This window comes from Mustela putorius, unplaced genomic scaffold (genome assembly GCF_011764305.1).
Source record: "Mustela putorius furo isolate JIRA1106 unplaced genomic scaffold, ASM1176430v1.1 tig00000228_pilon_pilon_pilon, whole genome shotgun sequence".
NCBI classification, from domain to species: Eukaryota; Metazoa; Chordata; class Mammalia; order Carnivora; family Mustelidae; genus Mustela; species Mustela putorius.
In genome coordinates, this window is record NW_025421322.1 from 13,541,016 (window position 1) to 13,551,001 (window position 9,986).

General features: G+C 36.7%; 1 pseudogene; it reads left to right on the forward strand.

The window, feature by feature from the left end:
• Nucleotides 1–8,503: 8,503 nt before the first annotated feature.
• Nucleotides 8,504–9,130, forward strand: LOC101681591 (annotated as a pseudogene).
• The last annotated feature ends 856 nt before the right edge of the window (nt 9,131–9,986 follow it).

Genomic DNA, 9,986 nt, shown 5'->3' on the forward strand with positions numbered 1-9,986 from the left:
TCTTGATTTGGGGAGGGGTCCTCTTTACCTCTTAGACATGAATGCTTTTTTCCTTCCCTAGATTATGGAAGTTCTCAGCTATGATTTGTTCAAATATACCTTCTGGCCCTCTCTCTCTTCACCCTCAGGCACCCCAATAATTCTGACATTGGTACATTTCGTGCCATCACTAATTTCTCAAAACCTCTGCTCATGGGCTATTAATTGTTCTTCTCTCTTATTAATTGTTCTTCCTCAACTTCCTTCCTTCCCATCAACCTGTCATCTAGGTCAATTACTCTCTCTTCTGCCTCATTCAGCTTAGCTATTAGATCATCTCTGCTGAGCAGAGAGCCTGATGTGGGGCTCGATCCCAGGACCCAGGGATCATGACCTGAGCTGAATACAGAGGCTTTAACCCACTGAGCTTCCCAGGTGCCCCCAATTTGTAGCATTTTTAATTTTGAATCTCACTTACAGCATTTTTAATTTTGGCCTGATTAGATCTCATTTCTGCACTGATTCTGTAGTGTCTTTTATGCTTTTTTCCAAGCCCAGCTATTAACTTTATAGTTGTTATCCTGAATTCCATCACTGACATCTTACTTATACCCATATTGATTAGATATGTGGCAGAGAATATTGCCATTGGTTCTTTTTTTGGTTGTGAATTCCTCCTGCTAGTCATTTTTCCCAGAGAACAATAGATAAGCAAGTGAGTAGAATCAAAAATATTAACCATGACCCTAGCAAAACACATGCTAGACAAATCAGAAAAGCTCAGAAACCAAAACAGAAAATCAAACAAAACAAAACAAAGCAAAAACAAAAACAAAAACAAACAAACAAAAAAAGGAATACTGGAGAATATAAGGAGAAGAAAAAGAAAAAAGGAAAAGAGAAAGAAAAAGAAAAAAGGAGAATATAACCTCACAGGGTAGACGAAACAGGGTTTTGTTCCTGAACGAAATTTGGTCTGTGCATTAGAAAACACTAACTCGGGGCATCTGGGTGGCTCAGTGAGTTAAAGCCTCTGCCTTTGGCTCAGGTCATGATCCCAGGGTCCTGGGATCGAGTCCCATGTAGGGCTCCTTGCTCAGCAGGGAGCCTGCTTCCCTTCCTCTCTTTCTGCCTGCCTCTCTGCCTACTTGTGATCTCTGTCTGTCAAATAAATAAATACAGTCTTTTAAAAAAATGTTTAGAAAACACCAACTCCCAAAATTACAAAGAAAGCAGAATATATATTTATACAAAAATAAAATTGAATAGTGTGAAATGATATATGCCAAAAATGAAACACATATCTATAAAATGTAGAGGTAAAGAATAGAAGTTAAAAAGTGACTTAAAAGCAAAAAGTTGATAAAATAAGAAACTAGGTGAAAGGGGGAAAAAAGGAAAAAAGAAATGGAAAATTTTAGACTGAAACATAAATGAATCATGTGAAAAAACCTCAAGTTCTATATACTATTTTCCCCAACACTAGAGTTTTACAGTCTTGTGAGATCCACAAACTTGCTGTGGGCCTGTTCTTCCAGTTGGTCTTCTGGGAGAGGAGCCTGCTGTGATGCTTTTCAGGTGTCCTTTCTTGGGTGGAGTTGCACCACCCCTTGCCTAGGGTGCTGAGCTCAGTGTAAGCTGTCCTCTGGTGGCTTTTGTTCCCTGAGGCTTTCCCCACCTTTTTAGAGGATCAAAATAAAAATGGCTGTGCCCCTCATCTCCAGCCCCAAAGCTGAAAGACAGCAGTACTCCCTCTTCAGTAAATACTCTGAGACACTTTTGTGTGTGCCAAACTCTACAGACTCCTGCAGTGCATGCCCACAGTGTGGGGGGGAGGGAGGGCTGGAGGGTCCCAAGTTACTTCCCTTTATAGGGCCCTGGTGCTGAGAACATTCTCGGGATTGTGAGTATACTTGCTCTGCCCCTTCGGGGGTATGTCAGGTAGTCCCCATGTTTCAGTCCATTATAGGGTACCAAGCAGAGAGTGGTCTCCAGATTGGGCCAGCTCATGGTGGCTGAGCTGAGATCCCTTTTCTGGGCTCAGTGACTATAACCAATTTCACTGATCCACTGCTAGGGAACTCTACTGGCTCAGACACCCCTGTTAGTTCTGTGACTCCTGGGATCCTGAGATGGTACTGACCCACCTAGAATTCTGCCGGTTTCATCCCCTGATCCCCAAGACAGGGATGTTTCTCACTGGAGCAGATTTCTAAGGGATCTGATTCTGCCCTCTGGGGCTATATCACTCTGGAACCAGCTCATGGAGTTTCCCTCCCCCATCCATTCATCTTCTAATATCTCCCCCTCAGATTCACTTCTCTGCACCTACTACTTTGCAAAAAGCAGTCAATTTTCTACTTGTGGGATCCCAGATATTTTTTTTCTTACATGTCAGGCTGAATTCATGGGTGTTCAGAATGGTTTAATAGTTATCTAGCTAAATTCAAGGGACCAAATGAAATGAGGTCCCTTAATCTTCCACTACCTTGCCTCTTGCAACATTTTGTGGTATTTAGAAAGATACTGATTTACATTATTGTTATTTGGTTATAGGAATGTCCATTTCTTCAAATATTTGAAATTTTAATGATTCTATGTGCCAGATCTTAGTATTATTATTTTTAAACAATCTTTGACAATTTTACAAAGGAAAGTGCTATCTCATTGGTGATCTATGTTTTGCTTTTATTTGATTACTGGGGAGATTTCACAGTTTTATTTATTTTTATGAGTCAATATTTTTCCTCTTTGGTGGTTTGCCTACTTTGATTCCTAAGCAAATGTTTCTTAGATCTTCTAAAATTATGACACCACCCTTTTTCTTCAATGGCTATATTCTTTCGTTCAAAAACTATCAATAGATTGTCTTCCGATCTCCTTAACTTTTATGGTTTTTTTAAAAAGATTTTATTTATTTATTTGACAGAGAGAGAGAGAGATCATAAGTAGGCAGAGAGAGAGGAGGAAGCAGGCTCCCTGCTGAGCAGAGAGCCTGATGCAGGACTCAATCCCAGGACACTGAGATTATGACCTGAGCCAAAGGCAGAGGCTTAACCCACTGAGGCACCCAGGTGCCCCTAACTTTTATGTTTTGAGGATAAATCTTAGAGTATAAACACAGTAATTTTCTTAAGTTAAAGTAACTATTCCGGGACACCAGGGAACATTACAGAAGGGGGAAAAATTCACATCCTGATATAATGGCATAGCCTGTTTTTCTTATGAAGATAAACATTTTATTTTTAAAGAAATTTTTAAAGTATCCAAGTGAACCTCACTAACAGTTGACATATTACAGTATTGACATACCAAATAGACTTTGAAGCTGTTATTTCAATTTTATTTTCTCATACATGAGAATGAACATATCTGAATATGAAGTAAGTTAAAATAAATCACAGAATAGTAAAAGAAAGTTGCTAAGAGTACATACAGAGAGCAATCTTGCTACTCCTAAAGGTTTTCAGCATTTATTATAAGCATTTATTAGACAAGCATGAAAAAAATTCTTCCCCATAGGTGCACTGAGATCGGTTGAATCACTATTATAAAACTTGTCTGGTAGGCTTGCTAAAGTGTATGCAGGGCTATATGTCATGAAGAATTTATATCAGGGTGTTAAAAGTGATTTGAGAATCCCATTAAAAGAAATAACCTTAATCATCCACAATAACATTGCATTAATTATTGATAAATCTAATCAGTAGTCTGAAATTGCTCACATCTAATATTAATCAGAAAGGCAGATGAATTCCCAGCATGATGACATGTTCTTTGTGCCTTCAAGTACCTTTATAGTGTTATTATTTACATGTTCCTGAGTCAGAGAAAATTTATCTGAGAATCAGAAAGATTAGATCCTTCAAAGAAATGACCTCACTGTGGTTGTGATCCAATCTCAAAACTGGTGTATCCAGTATTGTCAATTCATGGAAAATGTAACTGCAGTGTTTTTTTTTTTTTTTGAACTGATTCTCTTATAAAGTCCAGTTGTCTTAATATATTTATCTTGATTTCAAAAAGCAAATAGAGAGAAAGGGAGAGAGAGAACTATATGCAAAATGGCAATATACACATAATGCGGCTTTCAAAACGGACATTGGGGAGGGTATATGTTATGATAAGTGCTGTGAATTGTGTAAGCCTGACTATGAATCTCAGACCTGTCCCCGTGAAGCAAATAATACATTATATGTCAATAAAAATAAAAATAAAATCTGAAAAGAAATTCTATCAGAGCACCTTTCCCTAATCCTCTTGGATCATATCTTCTACCCTCCCAACTGGAGTTAATCATCATTTTGAATTTGAATGTGTTTACAAATTTCATATGTTCCTTTATACTTTCCGTATGTATCTGAATATGCTTTATGAATACCAATTGAATTAAAGCAATATATGGTGTCATTTTTTGTTTTAATTTTTTTTAGAAATTGTATCATTATGACTCAGATAGCTCTGTGTAATTCACTTCCAGAGCTGTAGAATGCCCCAGTGTATACATATACTGGAATTTACCATCTATTCTCCTGCCAATAAACATTTAAGTTATTTCTAAATTCCTGAGATTCCAAATACTGCTGCTTTGAACATTCTTGTACACATCTGTAGGAGAAAATTTTCAAGTCTTTCTCCAGGGCATAGACCTAGAGTGGAATAGCTTGTCTGAAGCATATATAACTCTTCAACTTGAATAAGTTTTCAGCAACTTGATTTCAAATGGTACTGTGCTTCTTTGCACTCTCACCACCAGCATCTAAAGTTTTCAGTTTGTTCGCATTCTAATTAACTTGAAAGTTTTTCTTTTGCCAGTGTATTGTATGCAGTATCGATTTTCTTTGTGGCTTTCCTCAATGTTTCCATGATACTTGTGAGACTGAGCATTTTTGACTTGTATTGACAATCCCATTTTCTCTTTTGACTTGTATATGTTTGTCACATGCTATTGATAGTTAATCGTCATGATAATATATATTTTGCAAATAGCTGCCCACTTCTATGATTTTTTTCTTTACTGTGTTTGTTATTGTTTTTATTGTCTTTTGGACCACTTAAATTTTTATTTAAATACAGCTTAAACTGTCAGTAGAGTTTCATTTATGGTTTATCCTTTTTTGTAGGTTTTTTTTTAAGATTTTATTTATTTATTTGACAGACAGAGATCACAAATAGGCAGAGAAAGAGGAGGAAGCAGGCTCTCTGCTGAGCAGAGAGCCCAATGCGGGGCTTGATCCCAGGACCCCGGAATCATGACCTGAGCCGAAGGCAGAGGTTTTAACCCACTGAGCCACCCAGGCGCCCCAATTTTTTGTTTGTATTCTTTAAGAAATCATCCACTATTGAAGTTAAAAAAGTATTATATATTTTTTCTAAATGTTTAAGGTTCTTATTTTTCCTGATAATGTAATTGTATATATGATGTGAAATAGGAGTCTACTTATATTTTTTAATATATCATTCCAGCAATGTTTTGAAAAATGAGTCCCAACTTTTCCCATTGATGTTTGATTATATCTCACATCATTCCTACACACAGATATATTTTTAAAGGTTTTATTTATTTGTCAGAGAAAGAGAAAAAGAGCACGAGCAGGGGAAGTGGCAGGCAGAAGGAGAAGCAAGCTCCCCACTGAGCAAGGAGCCTGATATAGGACTCAATCCCAGGACCCTGAAATCATGACCTGAGCTGAAGGCAGATGCTTAACTAACTGAGTCAGCCATATTCCCCACACAGTTATTTTTTATGGTGGCTTCTATTCTGTTCCATTTGTGTGTTGGTTTATCTTTACATCAATACTTACTGTCTTTATTATTATTATAATTTTTTATAACACATGATGTAAGGTAAGTTTATCCACCTACCACACCCACCAATTCTTTTTCTTAAAGAATGTTTTGACTATTCTTGGTCTTTTACTCTTTTATATAAATTTTAGAATATGTTCCCCCCCAACACACACAAAGTCATGGTTGTTATTGGAATTATTTTCTTATATTCTCATATGTGAAATCAAGAAGATTTATTTATTTCAAAACACATTTTCTAACTTTATTACTGATTTTTATAAATTAATTTATCTTTATTTTTTTATTTTTTATTTTTTAGATTTTTTTCTTTATTTATTTGACAGACAGAGATCACAAGTAGGCAGAGAGGCAGGCAGAGAGAGAAGGGGAAGCAGGCTCCCTGCTGAGCAGAGAGCCTGATGTGGGGCTCGATCCCAGCACCCTGGGATCATGACCTGAGCTGAAGGCAGAGGCTTAACCCACTGAGCCACCCAGGTGCCCCATATTAATTTATCTTTAACATATATTGATTTGTGCTATTCATCTTCTATCTAAAATCCTTACCTAACTGTCCTATTAAATCAAAAAATGTGTCGCTTCTCTTGATTTCTAAGTAAATAATTATATTGTCAATACATGAGGATATTTGCTATTCTAATCTTTAAACTGCTGCTTGTTTTCTTATCTTACTGCACTGACTGAATCCTTACTGTGATATTTAATACACCCTGTGATATTTGGATCTTGTTTTATTCAAACTCTTAATGCAATGTTTCTAACATTTTAATATCCATTATGTTGTTGCTGTAGACTTTTTGATAGACACACTTAATTAGCCTAAGAACATTTGCTTTGTTCCTTGATTGCTGAAAAATGTTTTTATGTATTTTTAATTTTAATGTTGAATGTATAACTTCAGTCAAGTAGTTTTTCCTGAACCTAGTGAGATAATCCTTCTCTTTTCTTTTTATGGCCGTATCTAGCTTTAAGCAATGATGGGATATGTAATCTCTAGCAGGATGGCCATGATCCCAGCTAAAACATATAGGTTATGGAATATATTACTACAATTATGATATTTTACAGCATAAATTTATACTGCTTCACACATTGATTAGAAAGCATTTGCTCTATTTCGAATCCCTGGAACAATTTATATGTGGGGTATTATTTCTTTCCCCATCTATGCCCGGTGGTTTGTTTTTTTGTTTTTTTTTGTTTTTTTTTTTTTACTTTTTCTCCCTCTTCCCTCCCTTCCTTTCTCCCTCCCTATTCCTTCTTTCCTTCCTTCCTTCCCCCTCTTGAGGGATTGATTCAATCTTATTAAGCTTTATAGTTAACTAATGTTTTCTATTTCATACTGAGTTAATTTTGGCAAGCTATGTATTTTATTGTTTATTGACTATTTTCTCTAAATTTTTAAGTTTAAGTATTCGAAATATATTCTTTTTATATATCTTTTATAAAATCACTGCTATGTTCCCCTTTTTTATTCTTGTAAAAACTTCTTGATTATTACTTTTAAGTAAGCTCTGCACTGAGCACAGGGTTTGATCTCATCAACCTGAGATCAAGGGTCCCAGGCTCCAGGGACTGAGCCAGCCAGGCATCCCTTCCCCTTTTTAACTCTTAATATTGCTGATTTGGAACTTATTTTGTTTACCTTGATCAGTCTTGTGAGGGGTTTCTCTAGTTCACTAGTTTTGCTTTTAAAAAAAAAACTAATATTTGTATTTTAGGATCTTCTCTGTTACATATTTCTTTTCTGTTATTAATTTCTTATTTTGTATTTATAAAGCTTATATTTATTCAGATTTTTGTTTTATACAGCTTATTTTACATTAACATTTTAAGGGTATAATTATAGTACTTTTTACTACATTTGATGTTAAGTATTATCTGATTTCTATTATTTCATTACACTTATTTGGAAATATGCTTTTAAAATTTTAATTTATTATATTATTGTTTGTTTATCTTTTGGATATCAATTTCTAGCTGTGGCAAACTTGACAAAACATTGTTCTTTTGAAATGTGATTAGTTTTCTTTTTGTACCACTGTCTTTCCTGCAAATGCTTGAAAACTGTATTTTCTAATTGTTCACTGCAGAGTTAAATGTGCCCATTATTAATTTGCAATGAGCTTGTTCAAATCTTTATTCTTCAAATTTTTCCCCATTGATCTATTTCCCCATTATGAGAGTTGTGTTAAACTGTATTTTATTATAATTGTGGATTTGCTCATTGCTTTTTACAATTATGTGTATTTTTTCCTAATACATTTTACGTTGTGATATGAACTCCATTTTTTTGTTAGTTCACATTCAAACTTTCTGTGATCTTACGTCCTATATATGCTGAGTTTCAGTTTTTCAGTTATAAATAATTAGGTTGTATTTTATCTAATAAAGTAACCTTTTTGTATTTTTAACCTTTGAGTTTAATAAATTTATATTCTTAGTGCCCTGGGGGCTTTGTCTCCAGCTCACCTCACCTGGAACCCAGCACCACACCCCCAGCTGACCCCCTCTGTCTCCTGCCATGGCTGGTGGGTGGGGAGTTGAGTCTGGAACGCCCAGGAAACTTAACAGCTGGAGCAAGCAGCAAAAGGATAACATCTAATAAATTACGGACATAGAAGCCTTTTAAAATTTTATCCCCTTAGGAGGTCTGCTGACTTGGGGCACCTGCAAAGCCCGAAGAAAGTCAGAGCCCTGTAAGGCTGCCTGTGCCATGGATTCTAAGGCCAGAACTGGTTCAGACCTCCCGGATGCACACATCACAAACTTGCTGGTGTTTGGCTTCCTCTAAAACCGCTCCAACTAGAATCTCCACGAAGAGTTGGAGGCCTTGGGCCACAAAGAGCCCGTGCTGGCTCACCCGCAGGAGGACCACAAGGACGAGCGACAGACAAATGGCAAATGGGGTGGCCACTTCCTAAAAAGTGGGGAGACAGATCCTGAGAGGAACTCATCCAGGATCTTGCCAGGCAGCTCACCCAAATAAGGGACCAAATAAGGGACTGCAAGGATCACAGCATCCACTCAAGACAAGTGTATAACCTGGCAATGCGGTTTATGCAGGTAAACCTGTGGGAGAAGGACAGAAGGAAGTACCTCGCTGCTGTGTTGGAGCAGGTCATGCAGGCTTGCCCTAAAGACATGGAGAAAGAGAAGACCGAACTTCTGTTGCCCCATGCCGTTGGCCAGAAAGGTGGCCAGTCACACACCAGTCTCGCTCCATGATGTCTTTCACACAACTGTGAATTTTATTAACCAGAACCTACTCACCTTTTTGAGGAACTTAGTCAGGAATGAGATGGACAGAATGGGACAACTCTGTAAAAGTAGGACTGGTTAAAACTTGATATGGTGACAACTGTATACCTTCCTCCAGTGGAGATGGAGCCATGGCCATTTAAACAAAGTTCTTAGAGAACTCTAGGCATGAGATAATTGCTACTTATTTCTTACTGTTTTAAAGAGGATGTTTTAAGCAGGAGATCCATTTAGAAATCTTTACATTAACATGGTTGAATGAAAATGTCAACTTGTACATATTTCAATGAGTTTCACACCGTCTTCTAAATCCACTGCACATTGTACCTTAATCTTATTTTAGCTGTATAGGTCTTCACTTGAAAATTAAATTGAGGAACAGATTGTAACACAGAAGTTTAAGAACACACTTTTTTTTTTATTAGAAAGAAAACAACTTTACTGTCTATTAAAGTGCAGCTTTGGGGCATGGTCTTACAGCAGGCATGTCTGAGGAGAGCAAGGACTGGAAGCAGATGCACGCACCCCTCACAATGAAAAAATCCTCTCAAGATAGGGAACATCTTCATACTAAAGAAGTAACAGTATTTTCTTTTAAAAACCAACCAGTGTGAGAGGTTCTGGACTAATGTTCTGTACTCAGACAATAGGAAAACCAGGCCACAAAACATGTCTGTGATTATTTTTTTTTATAATTTGATTTCCTTTTATTTGAGTCAAGAAGGCACTAAAAGGCATGGAGGTAATTTAAGGGCCCATGTCAACCACAGTTTCCATAATCACATAACTAAACGTACGTTTTCTCTTTCTAAGAAGTCAAAGCTTTGGAAAAAATTTTAAGCTGATGGAGTACCCGAAGCTACTGCATACACCTCCATGTCTGTTAATAATCTTATATTTTTATTTTCCTCCCGTATGCCTCAACTGATCCTTGCTCA